The sequence below is a fragment of the Bombus vancouverensis genome, chromosome 15 (assembly GCF_051014615.1).
Source record: "Bombus vancouverensis nearcticus chromosome 15, iyBomVanc1_principal, whole genome shotgun sequence".
NCBI classification, from domain to species: domain Eukaryota; kingdom Metazoa; phylum Arthropoda; class Insecta; order Hymenoptera; family Apidae; genus Bombus; species Bombus vancouverensis.
In genome coordinates this window covers 6374101-6392313 of record NC_134925.1, presented here as the reverse complement: position 1 = coordinate 6392313, position 18213 = coordinate 6374101, and the positions used below count along the sequence as shown (strand labels likewise).

The 18213-nt window shown below is 37.0% G+C and overlaps 1 protein-coding gene across 1 annotated transcript in view; it reads left to right on the top strand.

Moving 5' to 3' along the window:
• Nucleotides 1-18213, top strand: part of mub (poly(rC)-binding protein mub) — a 240601-nt gene that overhangs the window by 52983 nt on the left and 169405 nt on the right. The window lies entirely within an intron of this gene.

Here is an 18213-nt window from a genome sequence, read left to right as displayed (position 1 = left end):
CAAATGCTGTTTTCAACATTAATAATATTAATGATCTGCATTCCGTTAGCACGATAGGCGCTGTATATCCTAATTTATGCTGCATATTATTACCTGTTTTCACGTCAAATATATTAAATTGCTACTCTTCAGAGAACATTCCTTTATTATTACGTGATATGATGTAAATGATGGTCATCTATTTTAATTATTATATACTCGTTACGATATTGTATTTTATTTGAAATTTGTTCGCATAAAATACAAAGAACTATTGTTCAGAGTTTAATAACTTGTCAGTGAATTTTCACTAAACTTTTAAATAATTAGAAGATTAGAGTTTCTATGAAATCGTTTCACAGTCAATTTGAATTTGTATTTATCGAAATTTGAGTTCTCTTCGTGGACAGGTTAAATGTCATTTTATTTTGAAAATCAGTCACCTAATTACCATTTGAGTTTCACAACTTCACATCCTTGGACAACACAGAGTTCGATTAATCAATATTCCCTCATCGCGGTGACACGATTTTCCCTAAATTATCGAAATTATTGAACTTAGTAGCGGCACACTTTCCTCAAAGTTGCGCGTAATTTACCAAATTGATACGTTTAATCACCCCGTGAGCTTTTCAATAAAAATTAAACGATTCTTCGGAACTTTTGTCGATGTAATTGAAAATAGTTGTTATCACGGAACTTTTACAACAGCATTGAAGTGTTCACGTTAATGAAGTTGACTTGAAACAGAAAGTAAGATCATTTGGAAGATCAAAAGCTCGGTAAACAACTTTTATTTATCAAAGTTAACCGTTTCGTATCCTCATCTGATATAAACTTTAGAATTAAGACATACATCATCCAAAAAAAAAAAAAAGAAAAAAAATGATACCGTATGAAAAGTCGTACGTTTCGCACAGAATTGCAGGAAATTTTCGTCAAAGAAAATCCCTTTGTTACCGTACGTCGCAAGTTACGCGCGCCAGTTGAAAGACGTTAGAACGAAAAATTGCTTGCTGAGGAGTGAAACACGTCGAAGAATGATCGATCTAATTGGCCGTCGATGCAAATTCGACTGGTGAAACGTATTCTTCCGGTCGAACGGTTTATAAGGTCAATCTGAATGCGGCAGAATAGTCGATCGGGGGAATTCGCGAAGTTTAGAAGCCGTAACTACACGGCGAAAGTCGATATCGGAAGCGGAACTGAAAGCGACGTTGATATCGCCGCGCGACGTACGGATTTCCAGCGACGATTAAGAGCGATCGATTATCGAACGGTTGAGAAGTCGCGATTTGAACCGTGTTACCTTCGGTACGCTGGATTATTTTATACCAGGACGCTTGAAATCCTGTAAACGCGGCTTTTCATTACTTAGAAAATCGACAACGTTCGTGAGATTAATTGCGATACTAAATAAACGAGGTTAAAGGTCACATATGGAACGAGAATTTTATTTATCAGCCATTGTCTCTGTTTTTCGTAGATATTGAATTATCCGATCTGATTGTTTTGTCGTTGTATGAAATATGACGGAATTTGTTTGCTCGTTTCTCTTTTCTTTATTTGTTTATTTACGGACAAACAATTTGCTCGACGAATTTCCAAGCTTTTGTACGTGTATGAAGATTACCGGAGAAAAACTAAATATGACGAGTATATTTTTGTCGATTGTTGCTTTACGACTAAGCTATAGTATTTTAATTTATATAGTATTTTAATATCGTTAAAAACGAAAGGAGCCTGTTAAGATGAAAACGATGCTTGATGACGTTTTATAAAGAGAATTATTAGGAAATAATATCTTGATATACAACAAGATGACAGAGAAAATTGATCGGCATCGTACTGAATTTAAAAAAGTGCTGTCGTGTAACATACTCGTGTTCCTCGACTGTAGCCTTCGTACATTTAGAAGCATACAGATTTTTCTGTTAAATTCTAACTTTATCCAGGGATTAAATGAAAAATTCTGTCACTTACGTCGCTTTCAGTGGAATTTTCAAATTTCTCAGTATGAATATATCCAAGCTTTTATAAGTAACACGTACTAACATAGAGTAAATGTTCGATGCACGCACGTACAGACCTTCTTTATTAAAATTTCACTCGACCTAGAAATCAAATTAAAAGCTTTAATCAAAATCAAATACGACTCAAAAAATAATCAACTTTTTAATATATTTCTGAAGCCACGTTCGAACTGTTCACGTAATTAAATACGAAGTAAATTTCGCTGAGAAAATTATTCGAACATCAAATTATTCGACGTCGCTGTAATCTGTGTTTTATTTAAAGCAACCTCGTTCGCGACGCAAAGAATTCCTCGAATTAGTCGTGGAAATGTCCCGCGTTTAACTGCATCTTGGGAAAGGAAAGGGGGACGGGCGAATTTTACCTGTGCAAGTAATAGTTGCGTGTTCCTGCAATTAAATTTAATTGGATGATCATCTGGGTTAGCTTTTTGTGGTAGTAAAAGTAAATCCTCGTAAAGCGTAAAGCGTCGAGAGCGGCTATATCACTTGCTACTCGAACACTTCTACAGTTATAGTACTCTCCAACAAATCCAGATGTCCAAGTGCTTTGCAAATGTTACGTGTTCCATCGTTGACGTAGTGTATTCTACGCTCTATGCTCGAGTAGAATCCCTGCAACTTTGAATCGCTGACAACGCGATAACGTTTGCGAAGTACTTAAAACTGTTGTGCCCGAGCAGAAAGAGAATGTAAAATGTCGTCGAATTATTACGATAGAATCGTTTCATTGAAAACTCTGTCGACTGATGTAATTTCAGATGGTAGTACTCTGCGTCTACCGTCTTGTATTTCATTTTCTGCTAACTTTGTTGGTAGTTCGAAATTAATTTCAGACATATCGATGTTGCTTTTCTCTATTTCGTACGAGTTTTTTTTACTGGAAGATGGAAGAATTCTAGTTGGACTTTGTTTCAAATTCTTGACTTTTGTGTGGAACGTTTTATGATTCCAAATGTTTAATTGTTAGTGAATATACATATACATGATTGAGTAATAGTTTGTTTTTACGACTCGCGTAAAATATGTACCGCTTTTCTCTAAATTGATATCATTAATCCGTGGAATACGATGTTATACTAAGAAAATACGTGGAGTTCGATAATTCGAAATATTTGTAGAATAAATAAACGACAAATAGTCCCAGCTAAATTATCAGTAGCATTTTTATCTGTTTATACAAGTTTGTCTCCCTATACGTATAAATAATAATCAACGGTTTTCAACCACGATATAACATCGTTTTATTTTTCAGATAACAAGTCTTCAAATAAGATAGAGATTTATCGTCCTCGGCACAGTACCTTACGAGGGGGATGAATTGTAAATTTAGCCAACCAAATATTCTCACTACGCTTCACAAAACTCAACGAAAACCCAATCGTGATACTTTCTCCATACGATCACAACATCATGTACACTAGAAACGCGATTCTCTTCGTTTGGTACGATATTTCATTGAATTAAATTTCCGTAACTTAAGGAACAACCTCGTGGAACCTGGTACGAACTGGTTCACACAGACAGCGACCAAACACCGGAAGACATTATTCCCCATCAAACACATCTCCATTCGATTTAATTTACTTTGAAATTACAGGAGAAACGCGGTTATTTGATCTTCGATCGGTTCTTCTCCTATGTGGTGACTCGGTAACAGATACACACGATCGTTTCGACGTACCTACCGGCTACAATAATCTGGAAAACGGAATATCTGCGAACGAAATACCAATTACCCACGGTCAATCGTTGCTGTGTAACGTGTACAAACAGATCTCAGCAGATTCAGCGTTTCCCAGAGCCGCTGAATTTTCACCAGGCGCCGGATTACCACCACCAAAGACTGCTGTCGTTCAAAGAACCGACCGTTTCAAGAATCACAGGCTTATTTGCGTTCCCTCCGCTTCGAAATGTTCTGTTCAAACGTTGTCCAGGCTACGATTCCGATCATTCTCTCATAAGACTTTCGGAAGATCGCTCGGCACACTGTCGTTTGCTTTGTAAATGTTCAATGTTTCGACTAGACACAGAGGATAGAAATCAATTTTCTGACGGTTTGAACAGAGGGACGTTGGACGATTGAATTATCTCAATTTTCCTTTCGCCTGGATTGATTAGATGACTAAAATATTTTCTCTTTCTTTCTCTCCTATTATCGGTTAATAAATAACACTGATAGTGTATGTGATTGTTCGAAAGTGTGTGGACACTTGCTTAGTTTTTGAAGAAACATCGTTGTTTCGACGTTGTAAATGGAAATGCTCGGGATTTTGCGTACTTGCGACAGGATGAAGCTTACCTTTAAGGGTCAATGTAGTTTTATTATTTATGGAGATTGTTTGTCAGCTCGTTTGAGTGTCAAACTATATGTAGATACCATGGAGAGGATTCTTTCAGATTAATGAAAAGATCGTCGTATTATATTTCTATCAATAACATTTAAAGTTAGCGCTTGGACGTATTGTTATCTCGTGTTGAAATACCATCGATAAGATTTCACATAATTTATGTTTCATATAATGCAGACGATCGCAGAAGAAAATAGTAAGAAATGCTTCTGATCTTTAGTTTGCCATTAATTCATTGTTAGTAATATTTATTTATTTGTTTGTTGTCGACTGATTCTCATTTGCGACCACGATAAGATTATATAAATTAGGACAATCCTTGTACATACTGATTAATATTATGTGTCTATGTGTGTACATACAAATATATAAACTAAAGTATTACAACATAGCACATTGATTCATATATCTTAATGATATTCTTGTATTATTATTATTATTAAAAATCGACCAAGGTATCTATTTACTTGTAAGCTACAGTTTGAGTCAAATATAAGATGCAATTTTAGTTGAATTATTGTAAATTGACTATGAACAAAGTTTCCAATATATTCTAACAAAACAACACTTTTTTAATGCCAAAAAGAATCGAATCAGCACTTGGGTTTATGCAAACGATTCTCTTGGACAAATTCTATTGTTCTCTTTCTGCTTCTCTCGATCTTCTTCCTTTTTTTTTCTTTTTCTTTTTAACATTCCATACGGTCATTTTTCTTGGTGAATCCACGTGAAAATGAACATAGAACGCCGAGCTAGAATTTTTTCAAACAAAACTACGTTTTCCATCTCGTACAATATCGAAAAATTAGGGGACACGTACGGTCGCCTAAAAAATTTTCAGCTTTTTCACGGTCGATTCTTGGATCGACGACGCACAGTGTGAGTATCGAATCGAAGGCATTGCTTTTTGTGGATGAGGCCAACTAGATAACCCGGGCTATCTGGCTCGCGCAGAGTGATCGTAATTGAATTTTTTGCCTGGTCCTGGCTTTGCTCGGATTTAGCCATAAGCCAGTTATTGAGTCGTCGTTACAAAAGCCGTGTACCGGCACGTTCATCGATTTATAATTGTCAATTATCCATATATAAAAACGAGTCGAGCGATTCATTCGATCCATTTCGACGGACAGAATGTTTCTTCGATTGGACGCTCGAATATCCTGTAATCGACGTGGAAAAAGACTTTTAGTTAACGTAACTCGCCATTTTGACGAGATTCGGTTCAGTATTTTTCGAAATCGAGAAGCTGCAACGAAGATTTTCATTGAAAAAGGAAAGGAGAGAAGAACAGGAATCTCTGTTTATTCTATCTGCTTGGATTTAATTTTTATCGATTCGCTGGATGTTCTAATTAACTCAACCAGGCGCGAACTTTTTATAATATTTTTTATAATAAGACATAATGACATTTTTCTGGTATCTTCGTATATCGAATGTATTGTATCGTTGGTTAATTTTAGAAGAAATAACAATTCATAGGTACAGTAATTATGTTACTGACAATAAGTATTAAGATACCTATCGGTATTTAATACAAATTGAATGTTTCTCATTGCTTTTATTTTATTTTATTTTATTATGAATATGTTATTTCATTAGCAGTACACGTGTTTTATAGATGAACTATAAGGTGTAAGATACTGCACAAAGTAGAATTGGCCAGAGTTTTCCAAGAAATATAAAGATTAGACGTTCTTATACTACTTGTGGCTGACCATATACGACTCTCTCTCCTTCTATTGCTCCTCTGACCTTTGCTCTTATTTCATTCGCATCGAACCTGTCTTTTATAATACTAAATAAAATAAAATTTCTTAATTTTCCAATAAATATAACTAATAAATTCCTTTACATTAGTTATGTCTGTTCACGTGTGTCTTAATCTCTTGCCAGCGTCTCTCTGATAATTAATTAATCTTGGTCCTATTTTATTCGCATTATACGTTCTTTTCATAGTGTAAAATACAAAATAAACGAATGTCGCAAATATGTAATTTATTATAATTTTCCAAGAAATATCACCAACGGAACATTGAGATTACCTACGTGTCCTAACACTTACGGCTGATAGTGTATGTCGAAGCTAGTAACATGGATTGTTTGGAGAGCTCAAACAGCGATTGAGAAAGTTTATAATCCGCAAATACAATTACAAATATGTCATACTAATTACACATAAATTGAATTAAACTGAAAACTATTAGAATATTGAATTCATTATTATTATTATCATTTCCTCTGACTTTGACAAAATCAATCAAGTAAACCAAATAATATAATAACATTGTAACAATATATAATTTATTTATATTTATTGCATTGATAATACCCTTTAGTAATGAACAAATAATTAACGATCAATAACAAATCATGTATGGTGCGAGGATAGTGACACGTTTCTCGAAACACGAGCAGCGTTTAAGCAGAAGAAGTCGAGACAGAATTAGTCCAACAATATAAACAATACAAACAATACAACAACGATAGCCTAGCGCCTAGCGCCTTCAATCGTCTTTACATTAAATACAATGGACACTTGTAAAAATCTGCACAATATACGAGGCCATTGACCTGAACCGATTAATCTGAAATAAAATACACCTGCACGCTTCACGGATTTCCCTAATTCCCCTAAACACCCTGTACATCTTCGACTCGCGTATGGCTCTCGACGTTATCCTATTACTCAACCACGTCTGTACAGTTGAAAGTATTGATCATCTATGAGTTTGGCTTTCAACTGAATCTCACTGCATCTCCTTCCCTCCTAAACGTCTTCCCTCGTTCCTGTTCCTTCTCTTTATCCTATATCCATTCTCTCTGCTCGCTCCTTTCTCCCGCTACGGTGCAGAGAACCTCGCCATTGAAATTCTCAACGCTGCATATTAATGCAGGCGCATAAATCCTGTCGCTAACCGCCCTCTTAGTTTGCCGCCGCTTCTCTTTCCCTATCTGTATCACTGTCTCGTTGCAGAGATCACGTTGATCGCTACTTCGACGGATAATCGGCTTTTGAATACCCGAAACTCTCTCATTTCGGAGAATCGCAAGAAATTCTCCATTCTCTCTCACTCACTCTCTCACTCATTCTGTTTTCCTCGGCGTCTGTGATACGATGTCCTCTGGGACGACGATAGGTGCAAAAATGCTGGGTGATACGTTGAGCAGGGTTTTCACGTGGAATTCTGGTAGATTCGGAGACGTCTGCACATTTTTTCCCAATTTTTTTCCTCTTGGTTTGATCAGTGAGATTCTTTTAATGGAAGGCGGTTGGTTGGAGTCGTCAGAGGGTTGGCTGTAATTTGGGAGAGGAATCGCGTGGAATTAGCAGAGATAGCGGTTTGGGCTTCTGCGATATGTTTTCTGGGACATTGCAAAAATGGAAATTGCTATACTTTTGGATCGGTGAGTTATTCCTGTTTTCTGGAATTTCAGGTTTAAACGAAGCGAAACAGCGAAAGAGTTTTATTTTGCTGCAATCTTATTTTTACGCTCCATTGTGTCTAGTATCATGCAATGTACGTAATACATTAGTAAAGATAAAGCGTCGTGCTCTTATCTTTGTGTTTACGTCATCTGGAAATTTGTTCAAATAGTAGAAAAGCATGTTAGTATGCAGTATCGTTTACTGTAACTTCCGTATTTCTCTGTTTTATTCAGGAAGAACGTAAAAATGTTGTGATTGAAATTAATTTTCCTAATCTGACAACTCTGAGAATGAAACTACGAAGAGCAGATGTTACATTCAGACGATTTCACGGAAGTTGCATTGTATATTGTAAATAAAGAACATTGAACTGTATTAATTTCATTTTTACAAACATCTTTCTTTTTTTACATTTTCTTTATACTTCTACAATCCACTTTCGACATCTACGCTACTCTCACATCCGATATCACGATTGCTTATCTAATTGAACAAATTATGAAATGTATTTGCGAAATATTTAAAAATACACATAACACGTAAGAATATAAGAAAATGTCGAAGGTGAAGTACTTGTTACGACATTTAATGAACGAAATGAATCTTCCTGCAAGTTCCATTTCTCTCTTAATTACTTAGATCCAAATATCCATCCGAATATTCCAACTGATCTTGCAAATCGATCGTAAGTTCCATTTCTCAATTTCATTCGCTGTGAGAAAATTGACTAGAAAATTGAAACTAATTGCAACGAATAAGCTTTGTAAACCGCAGCGGTTCTTTCCGTATCGTCAGAGCACGCGACTTATTCAAAGTTGACGATCGTAATATCGTCTGCGGAGCTGGAATCGTACGAAATGACGCGATTCGCCGATAGAAAATTAACCGGACTTGGCGACATCAGAGGACTGTCAAAGTGTGGATGGAAACGGGTCTGGAAGTTACTCTTTCAGCGGGCGGAACCGTCGGCCCTTCGCTTATATCGGAAACACACCAGGGCCGAACTCATTTGCAAGCTCGTAAATCGATTTAGATTCTCATTAGTTTCGACGAAAGCGGCCGCGTGAGCGCGAGAGCGAAAACAATTTAGCCGGTGCTAGTTGACGTGTAATTAGAGCTTCTAATCGACCCATCAATGAATAATATTGTTGACAATTTGTTCGGCTGTCGAGTGTTGTTGTCGATCGATTTTCCAAATTTCGCGTGATTGCGCGCGAAACCGATTTCTAAGCGAATAGATAAATAATACTTCTCTCGCATAAAAGCAAAACTGTTTGTTTGTCTACAAAATTCTGTGTGTATTCTGATTAGTTCAGATAACTAAGGTTCTGTCTTAAGGTTCCATATTATTAAATTAGAAAATAAAAAAAAAAATAAAAATAAAAAAATCGAAGCAAAAATAAGTTACACTTTGAGAGGTAGTATATCAAAATCCGCTTGAGAAATCGGAGAAATTTATTCACCGTAGCAGAAGGAGGAAGGAGAAGGGAGTCCCATCCCCGGAGTAGTAGCTAAAAGGCATGAAATTACCGGTGCTCTCGAATCTCATTGAGAGGACAGCTCGTAAACGGGCAGATTCCAGCGGTTAGATCGCAGTCAAAGACGGAGGATGGCTTTGCTAAGAGGTCGATAGGGGTGGCAGGGTGACATAATAGCTTACTCAGGATCCACTTGTGGTCAGTAATCGGATTGGGCAGGATCGACTCCGTGCTTAGGTATGATGATCGACGTATGCCATTCAGGATGAATTTATTTTCCTTAGAAACCCTTCTTTTCTTTGCCTCACTTCCTTCTTCTTCCTCCTTTCTGTTTAATAAACCTCCAATTGAATGTCAGGAACATATAATTCAAAGGAGTGATTATACACGTTTGTATCGATTATTGCACTAGTTAGACTCTGTTTAGAAGAAATATAATAAATGTATAAAATGTATAATAAAATGTATAAAGGAGCAATTAAATACAGATATTTTTATATCGATTGCTAGACCTGTTACACTCTGTTTGTAGGAAATGTAAAAGTGCAAAAATGTAATTCAGAGGGGCAATTAGGTATAGATATCTTTATATCGATTTCTAGACCTGTTAGACTCTGTAGGAAATGTAGAAGCACAAGAATGTAATTCAAAAGAGCAATTAGATACAGATACTTTTATATCGATTAATCAATTAGATTCTGTTTGTAGGAAATTTAGAAGCGCAAAATTGTAATTCAAAGGAGCAATTAGATACAGATATTTTTATATTGATTGCTAGACCTGTTAGATTCTATTATTAGGAAATTTAGAAGCGCAAAGTGTAATTCAAAGGAGCAATTAGATACAGATATCTTTATATTGATTGCCAGACCTGTTAGATTCTATTATTAGGAAATTTAGAAGCGCAAAAATGTAATTCAAAGGAGCAATTAGATACAGATATCTTTATATTGATTGCCAGACCTGTTAGATTCTATTATTAGGAAATTTAGAAGCGCAAAAATGTAATTCAAAGGAGCAATTAGATACAGATTTTTGTACCCACTGTCAGACTTACCTGGCTCCATTTGTGGGGAACTTAGAGATGCAAAAATGTACACGGTGCATATAGTATAAAAATATAGGAATTACCAAAAATAAAGTATACACTCGTTTAAAGGTTCTGTAATGTTTAAGATGCTGTTTAGGTTTCATTCCCCTGACTATTTAGGTGCTCATAATGTCGATAGAAATACGAACTAACGTAAACGTTCGTAAACGTAGTGTACGTTATCACGTAGATGCAGTTGTTGATGTTTAAGACCTGTATGAAAAAGAACTCAATAAATTAATCGAGAAGGACGTAATTAAAAATTACACAAGCGGTCCTATCGATGTTCTTTGCGCCAAATAAAGTCAACACTTTGTCAAAACCTCTTTTACCGACAAAATCATCGTCAATCGCGAACGCTACTTATATTTCTTACGTTTTTGCTTGGTGCGGCCAAACGTTTCCTGTTCGACGATTAATCCGTGCACTTTCGTGTGCCTCGATCCTGTCGAGCACCGGTGATTCACAGCGGATTTATGGGTCGATTTCAAAGGCAGCCATAAAGCAATCCGTATATATTTTAGCCGTTTCCAGCCTCGCCAACTAAACTTATTTCCTCCGGGAAATTGAGCGGGTTCAAGTAAACGTAAATCACGTGTTTCTCAGCGCCGCTAGCCGCTACTTTCTTTCCTCTTTCTGTCTTTTTTATTTCACTTTTTTTTTTCATGATGTTGTTCCGACATGATTGTTTCTGGCCGCAACACCTCTCGCTGTTCTTTTGGAATGTCGAGATTCAGCAACTTCTAATGCTGTTGGTATCGATCAATCATTCGTGTCTTCTTTTTTTTAACGAACGTTCCTTTCACCCTGCTTTTTGTCGAATAATTGCTCCTTTTCTTTTTTTTGCTGCTTCTTAACGTTGTTTCGTGGTATTTCCAGTTTGAAGGATTCCTTTAAAAAATACGTGTATAATTATATATGACCTCGTTAAGTTTATCTGAAAGATTATTAAGAAATTATCAAAACATTTAAGTTACTGTCTCATTTTAAACTTTAAATTATGAGAACTGATACATACAAATAAGAATAATTTTAGTAATTTGGTATATATGAAATTATTTTTTTTTTTTGTCTACAATATATCTATTATCTGAAATAATTTTTAACTTCATCAATGTCGGTATTTGTTACGATATTTTAAATGATTTTACAGTACAGATTCAGATTCTGAACTCTCAATTCACGAATACCTTTCATAAGTTTGCCGCTGTAATTTGGAAACTTTTTGAAGCAAGGATAACGCGTTCGACTCGGAAGCAAACCGGAGCTCGTAACGAGAATTAATTGATTAATTAATCAGTTCAAATCGTATTTCACAGACGCATACATTCGTAACAGATACACAATAGTAGACGAGCAAAATACACATTCAATTTCGACTCATTAAATACAACATAGCGAGTTTAAACGTGGAACGTGGCGTTTCTACAATTAATTTTGCGTGCAGCGCGACTTTTTAAATCCAATTTTATGATCAAAGTTTTTCACGCGCGAATGGTTTCCATTAACTAAATGCAAAGAAACATCGCAACCGAGCACACGGCCGACTTTCATTTTTCAAATTGCTCCCCCAAACGTTGCATCCTCGTAATACCATTTATTTGGGGATTTTCATTTGCCTGATCGATCCAGATAGTCATATTCACGTCATACTTTAAAGTCTTTTGCACATCTCCGAATAATATTTTACGGCGTTATCGTTTCTCATATTTCTCCTTGAAATTTTTATCTTTACTTCCAATGGCAGCAGGTAATGGATTTTTTTATTATAAATTTCCTACTATATTACTGATTTTTTACCATTCAGAAATTTTATGATTTAGTTAAATTTACAATACGATTAAACGTTACACAACAGTATATCATTTAATGTCGATCATCAAGATAATTTAATGTTTTTTAAAAAATTTAGCGTATACTCTTGATTCTTGTTTAATATCGTTTGCTGCGATAAATATCAATGGTTACGTGCGATTATATCACCTGGAATTGGTCAAATAAGCGCGATGCGAACAATAAATACTATGGAAGTTCATTACACGGTGTCATCGATGTAATCTCTTTATTAATTACTAATTTATGCAAGCGTTATCATCGAACAATTATATAATTTAAAACGTTTTATCTTGTTACAACGTCATATATGACCTAGATGTTACACAATACTTGTACATACAGAATTGTTCTACCCACGATATGTTTCACCTACCAGATACTATAACGAGTAATACATTACTTGGAATATTTCACATACTCTTGCACATTATATACCTTCTATGTATTTTTGCATCTTTAAATTCTCCATAAATGTATGAAAGTCTAATCTGGTAATATTAACGCTGCTGCCACTCGCTTTTTATATTTTTATGCTTCAATTTTATTCTCATCTTGACAGGCAAAAAGAATTTTCAATGTTTCGATAAGAAGATATTTGACATATCGTTGAAACGAGAAGTCCCGCGTATCGTAACGATTTCAGTTTTATTTGAATCTTAATAAACAAAAAGAATCTACAATTTTACAGATGTTTAGAAAGATGTTCTTCACGAAAACGAGAAATCATGACAATTCGTTCTAACTTTGACATCTTTGTTAATGTTAGAAAAAGTATAGTATATATATTGTATAATTTAATAAATTAATATAATAAATAAAGTTAGTGTTTGTAACCTAATTCCGATTGGGTTGGAAACGATCGGGACAGCAGCACAAACAGAGTTAAATAAATTGATCAAAAGGAAAGCAAAGACAAGCAAAGTACGGAAGATGGTAGCAGGATGTATCATATTTATACAAACGTTGCGAACATATACTCCGTGTACTCGGTCATCCTGATAATAAACATTCAGTCGTGCGTATCGCCATATTAATGAACAATTAACACGGCTATATAGCTGCATACATAGGCACTGCGTACAGCTGGTTGTTATCTGTCAGAGTGCAGGCACCGCTGATCCAATAAAGCCGACCATCATTTTCGACAATTTATTATGGCGTTGATGTGACGGTGATCGTGTAACCGGAGCCCCTCCCCTTTTTCCGACTAATTTTACAAAATTATTCAACGTACATTGGAAAATCGATATTTATTAAGGTGACACAGTTTTCGATATTACGTCACTTTGCCACGCCACTTTTCGTTATTAAGCTAACAATAATATCGTTTGACGATTTCAATATGATTGAATTTAGAAGACGCAATTTAGACTTGCGATATTTAACAAAAGCAATTTATAATTTGATTTCGAATATCTGTTTGAGGGATTTGACTGAAATACAGGTATCCAGAATAGTCTAAGGATTAAATTATCGATATAGAAGAGTTTCATATATGTATTGCGATATTGTTTATTTTCTAGACTCTCAAAGTACCGTAGACAATTCTAATTGTCGATGCTTTGCAGTTTACTAGTAGATGGTCTCTTAATTGAACGATTGTCAATCGAAGAATCTAGTCAGACAGTAAGAAGGTTATCTTGATTAATAATCGAGGAATACAGTGCATCGTGATGCTATAAATACTACAACTTCCCTTTCAATGCGAAATACTCGCAGTACGTCGCATGTAAACGATGGAAATGCATAATACTTTGTAAACCTACGATTAAATAAATCGGTCGGTTCGTAAACTCTATACACGCAAGCATAGTGTCGAATTTCGCAAAATTGTCACGGCGACAAAAATACACATAAAACGAATCTCTCAAGTTCCCTTTCGTAGCTACGGTATTGAGAAACAAAATCCAACAAATTACACTGATAGAAAACGATGATAGATGAAACGTTGCATTAGCAGAAAATCCTACTCTTAATAGATTGATCTTCCTCTTGAAAACTCTCGATAATACGAATCCACGATAGAAATAATTCCAATTAGCCGTCTAAAACCACACCCTTTCCGCTTTCGCTGCAGTTGGAAAACGATCAAATCGCGGAAGGCTATCTAAAAGCCTGTTTCACCCAACTGTTACACGCCTAATCCAACAATTAACCAGCCTCTCGTCCCTCTGATCCAGCGATCCACCCCTAAACTCTTGGGACGGAGAGTAACACCCACGCGAACAAACGCTCGGAACCAATAACACATCACCGTATTTCATCCCCTAAAAGAGAGGCGATCGGGACGAGCCGAAAAATCTCGCTTTACATCTCCATCCATCGAGGCAATTCGCGTATCGCTTGCATTTAATTTCTTTTGTCCTGTCACGACCTCTCTCTTTCTCTCTCTCTCTCTCTCTCTCTCGTCTGTACTGGACGATACTCGATAGTGGCGGTAATTAAAGTTCCGATTTCAAGACCATTCATATTTGTCATCGTTGGTAGAAGGGTCGAAAGAGAGAGAGAGAGAGAGAGAGAGGAAGAACGAGAGAGAAAGGGTGGGATTGAAGGGTATTAGAGGGAAAAATCGCGCGTCCCGCTCGAGGGCCAGAGGCTTTTCCATCGGATTTCAATTTTCGCGTAGCCGCCACGTCGAGCGTATCCGCGAATTAGTCCGGGGCTATGGAGGCGAATACGACGACGTCCGTCTGGCCGAAACGATGTTATCGGACTATTGAAAATCGAAAATCGAGAAGTATCGAGCGATATCGAGTTTGCGGTGAGACGTCCTGTCGCGCGGCCTATCCTATTACAAGGGGAAAGGGAAAAGGCTGCGTACGTAGTTTTACGTAGTTTTCTAGATGAAAAGAGAGGAAACGATAGGTGCAGAAACGAGTTCTTTCCATTTTACAACTTCCGCATTGCAGAAAGATCGGAAAGAATTCATTTCTACGCCTATTATTATTATTATTAGACTGCGGGTTTTTACGCGTTTCTAGGAAATTTGAAAGTGTACAATCGCATAGTGTGCACATTATATAAAAAGATGTATAAAATATAAAATAGCCGATCTATGATGCTTCCTATAACGTGTGGTGAGTATAACAATTTTCTATCGAGTCTGTACCTTTTTAATTACATTCTCAAAGATACGAATTTGGATAAAAATCTGCGGTGTGATTGTAATATAAAATCCGCTGTCTAATGACGAATTTATACCACGTTCAATTATAAAACGGAGCAGAAAATTATAAAGCTGATAAAGGCTAGAAGCGAAGAAAATGACGAAGGGAAGGTGAAGTAGAGAATGCTTAAAAAAGGAAGTCAGAGAAGGACGAGGATTACAAGGGAAGAAAGAAACGGACGATGAAGATGAGAAAGGAAAGAAGCATGGTATTATACTCTCATTCATAAGTCACAGTCGCATAAACTAAAAGAAAATGGGTTCGAAACAAAATCCTTCGATCACAGTAAATATGTAATTTTCCTTAAGAAACTATTTTGTAATTGTAATATTCACCTATTAAACGTACTTCGCTATATCATTTTACGTATCGTATAATTACAACAGCAATTGTCGACAACTGATGGACTGTTAAGGCGTGTTAAAAATCATCGCAATAATAAAAAAAATGTATAATTTACGATTCGATTGTGCAACTTGCTTAAGCCTGTGTATCCTAACGCGACAACAAGAACTAACCGTAGACGAAACGAGCGAAAATAGGGAAAATAGAGAGATTGGTGCTGAGCTGCCCTCCGAAAAATCTATAAAACCCGGTGATTGAATGCAAATATTCGTTCTTCCTCGTTTCACGCTGCAAGTTTTTCGAAACTTTGCCCGCAAACTTCCTATCGTTTCTGCTGTGAGTCACTAGCCTCGCACCTGCTGTTCTTATCCTACCAACACCGACGTATAAAGAGCTTCTGCTGCCAGGGGACACTACATGTGTTTCTCGTGTCAATATTGCAGTACCACAGTCTGCTCTAAAAAGGAAAAGGAGAAAGCAAATGTTCGTCCTTCTTACGTACTCAGATGCTGTCGAAACTCGTCAAGCATGAAATAAAGCGGGATTCTGCAACAATTGTCGACTCAACTCCGACTAAACCGCTCGCGTAAAGTTAACTCGACGTGCGAGATATCGTCGACGCTCGTTCGATCTTCAAGAAAAAGAAAAGGATACGCAACGTGAACAATAGCGCGTGTAAGGACGATACAGATAAGAAAATAAAGATTAAGTAAGACTAACGTAAAGTAATGAGAAAAGAAACCTGTTCCCAGAAAGGCAAGACATAGGAAAGTGAAGCAGAACGGCGAAAGCAAGAGAAGAGGTAACAAAGGAGCGGAGGAACGAGAGCGTGATAAACAAGGGAAAGTGAAGGAGAATAACGAGGAGACACAGGGGTGCAGGAGATGATAAAGGAGATCAAAGTGGAGATGATGGTAAAAGAGAGGAAGGGTGATGCGTAGTCTAGCGTGCTCTATTGATCGGCAATCCGTGTACAAAGAGAGGAAGAAAGAGAGAAGAAAGGGAAATGGGAGAGACATCGTCTGGTGGATGGTTTAATCGACGGCGCGGTACTGTCGGTAAAATTTTGAAAGTTAAAAGAAGATAGAACAGAGAGCGAGAGAGTGTGTGAAGGCGATTGTCGATGAAAGAACGAGATCCTGATGAATGTGATGAGCTACGTGAGATTAGCCGATGTATCGAACGGTGATACTGTACGAATTAGAAAGGGTTTTAGAAAGGGTCGACTGATTAAATCGTTGGAGAATCGTTCTGGATTTTTTGCCGATTCGAAGAAGGTAGGAAGATTCGATCAGTTTTTTATTCGTTACGAGCGAAGCTTTATTTAACGCTGATTCGATATCTGTTGATGGTATTGGCCTGACACTGATCAAATCTGGACGAGAAGCAACGAAATATTGCTTTATTCGTTATAGAAAAAATTCTCAACAAAAAGGCTTATTACTTTGGATATTAGTTCCGATACTTTTCAGCGCCAAAGAAATTCTTCTAAAACCTTCTTCCCTAAAGCTTGTCAATTTTAGACGAAATTCGAAATACTATGCTTTATTCCTAGAAAGAAATTTTCTTGACACAATCGAGAGTCATACTTTCTATTCCTAAAGCAACTGTCGTAAAAGGTACAAATTACTATTCTCCGCTGCAAGAGAATGAAATATCATCGTTGCCCGTTATTTTCACTAGAACTAAAAATACCACTCTCACGTGGAAAATCGATCGTCAACGGAATCCCAAATAAATTACAAAAGAATCTCAACACGAGAATCGTGAAATGGACCGACTAATTCCATCGATCGCCTAAATCCACCACTGTGCGGCGGTGTTTTCTTTGGAAAAACAAGGCGCGAAAAGCGACCGACTAATTAGTCGTGGCATCGAGGACTAAGCCTCGTTCAATAGCCCGTCCAGGTTTTCGGCGGTTTTGGTCGGCCTGCTTACACCGTAAATACGCGGTAAACGAAGGACTCCGTATCTCGAGACCGTTTGGATTCAATTTTCGCTAACTGGAGCGTGGACTAATTAACCCGACGCGAATAGCCGCTCGAGAAACAATGGCCGGCTGGCTGAAGGGGATATAGTTGGCGCGCGCGCGCGCGCCTCGGTCGCGAAGGGTTGAGAGAGACAGCCACACTATGTATGTGGCTGTGCGCGAGTGTTTTCAGGGATAGAAAGGGTGATGATGGGTCGATGGGCTGCACGGAGAAATCACCGAAGGAGGACAGGAGTAACAGATGGCGACGGGAGAGCATTTTTTTCGGCGTTTTCACTTGCTAATGAATCCAGACGGAGAGAGATCATGTGCTCGTTTGCCAACAAAATTCAGATGGATGAGCGACAACAAACGGGAACGAATAGATTATGGTAGAGAAGGATGATTGCTTCGTGTGTTTCTTATGGATGGACTTTTGGAAAATTTGTTTTGCTTCGTTGGATATTTGGTGATTGGTTTTTCAGCAGAGTCATTTTTTAGCGGTCTCAGATGGTTTCAGATGGTTTGATGCGTAGAA